General features: G+C 38.6%; 1 non-coding gene across 1 annotated transcript; it reads right to left on the bottom strand.

The window, feature by feature from the left end:
* Nucleotides 1–277: 277 nt before the first annotated feature.
* On the bottom strand, nucleotides 278–382 carry LOC132237750 (U6 spliceosomal RNA). Its single transcript, XR_009453593.1, has one exon. It is a non-coding gene; the product is annotated as a U6 spliceosomal RNA (small nuclear RNA).
* Between the last annotated feature and the right edge of the window lie 1,325 nt (nucleotides 383–1,707).

The following is a 1,707-nucleotide window of genomic DNA, read 5'->3' as shown; positions in this document are numbered from 1 at the left end:
AGTGTGACCTCTAACACACAAAAGAACTACTCCATACATTGTCTGGCTCTTAATCAGGGTATGTTTCATGAATTAGGGCTTGTGCCTCTCTCACCTGTGGACTTTGGGCAAATTAGTTACCTTCCTGGGTAGAATAATAATTAAGAGGATTAAAGAAAAATGTATGTGCCACATGCATATCTACCATATATAATATGTGTTGCCATATCATATGGCACATAATAGTGCTTTGTACATAGTAAATGTTCACATAATATCAGCTGTATGTACATATATTTTAAATATGGAACACTACACATTTGTGTGTCATCCTTGCGCAGGGGCTACGCTAATCTTCTCTGTATTGCTCCAATTTTAGTATATGTGCTGCCGAAGTGAGCACAGATATTATTTCTATAAAGTGGACTGCACCTACTTCTCTAAGCCTTTGGCTTAGGACCTGGCAATCTTAATTTTTAAAAGTACTTTTCTGAGGAAGGGAAAATTTTGCTCTGAAGTCTGTATTTTTAATAGAGCAAACAGCCGCCTGCTTTTTTCATCATAATATACAGGTAAGTGGCAGGGGCAAAGATTAATGCAGTGGACAGTCACAGGATCTTTGATGTCTTCTTTCTTGGGTTAAATTAAATTCATGTTTTTTTAAAAAAAATTATCTCTTTTGCCTGGCCAGCATGGGTCAGGGGTTGAGCATTGACCTATGAACCAGGAGGTCGTGGTTCAATTCCCAGTCAGGGCACATGCTTGGGTTGCAGGCTCAATCCCCAGTGTGGGGCATGTAGGAGAGAGCCAATCAATGATTCTCTCTCATCATTGATGTTTCTATCTCTCGCTTCCTCTCCTTTCCTCTCTGAAATCAATAAAACATATTAAAATCATTTATCTGTTTAGGACTTCCCAAAGGAAGCTATATAATCTTTCAAATTTTACAATATAGTCTCTGTTCTTGAAGAGCTTAGGGTCTCATTCATGGCAAACACTCGATTACTATTTGCTGCTCTTAAAGTTGATGCCATGATGGCAGCAAACACTTAGATAACAAAAGAATACAATTGTGTCAGATTACTAACATATAGTTGCCATGAGTTTAAAAACTATTGTCTGGAGTGATCCGGGAAAGCTGCAAGTAGTCCAAATGGCCTTGAGTTGGTGTGAAAGGATAGACTGAACTTGGGAATATGCATGTCATTTTGGGCTAAAATATGTAATCTATGCTGTCTTTACAGCCCTGAACAAGAGGACTGGCTATTTGCCAACGTAACTTTCATTCATAAGAGCTAACTCTGATGACTGCCAATGACACATTTGATTCTCATCTAGTGAGTGGGTATCTCCTTAATGAAGTGGCATCACCGAACACAGCAGCAAGCTTAACCTACCCTGGGAAAAGTCACACTTTCCATAAAGAGGGTAACCCAGCTCTCTAGTTGTCCAGCGTGAGCAAGACTGAACTTAGAAATTCTAAGAATCTTTGACAAAGTTATACGTGAAAGGCCATAAAAAGTGGTTCCGTATTTGTATATGGTTTTTAGTTCAGGCCGCGGTGAGCTGTCAATGTTTGTTTTAGCAGCAGCAGCACTCAACCTAAAAAGAGAACTAAAACACAGTTGGAAAGAGGAAGTATATGTTGAAAATATAACATTTTCCAAATTACTGAGTGAATTTCATCCAATCATGTTAATGCTTGTCCTTGTCACTTAGATCTTTTAC

The sequence above is a fragment of the Myotis daubentonii genome, chromosome 6 (assembly GCF_963259705.1).
Source record: "Myotis daubentonii chromosome 6, mMyoDau2.1, whole genome shotgun sequence".
NCBI classification, from domain to species: Eukaryota; Metazoa; Chordata; class Mammalia; order Chiroptera; family Vespertilionidae; genus Myotis; species Myotis daubentonii.
This window is presented reverse-complemented; position numbering and strand designations above follow the sequence as displayed.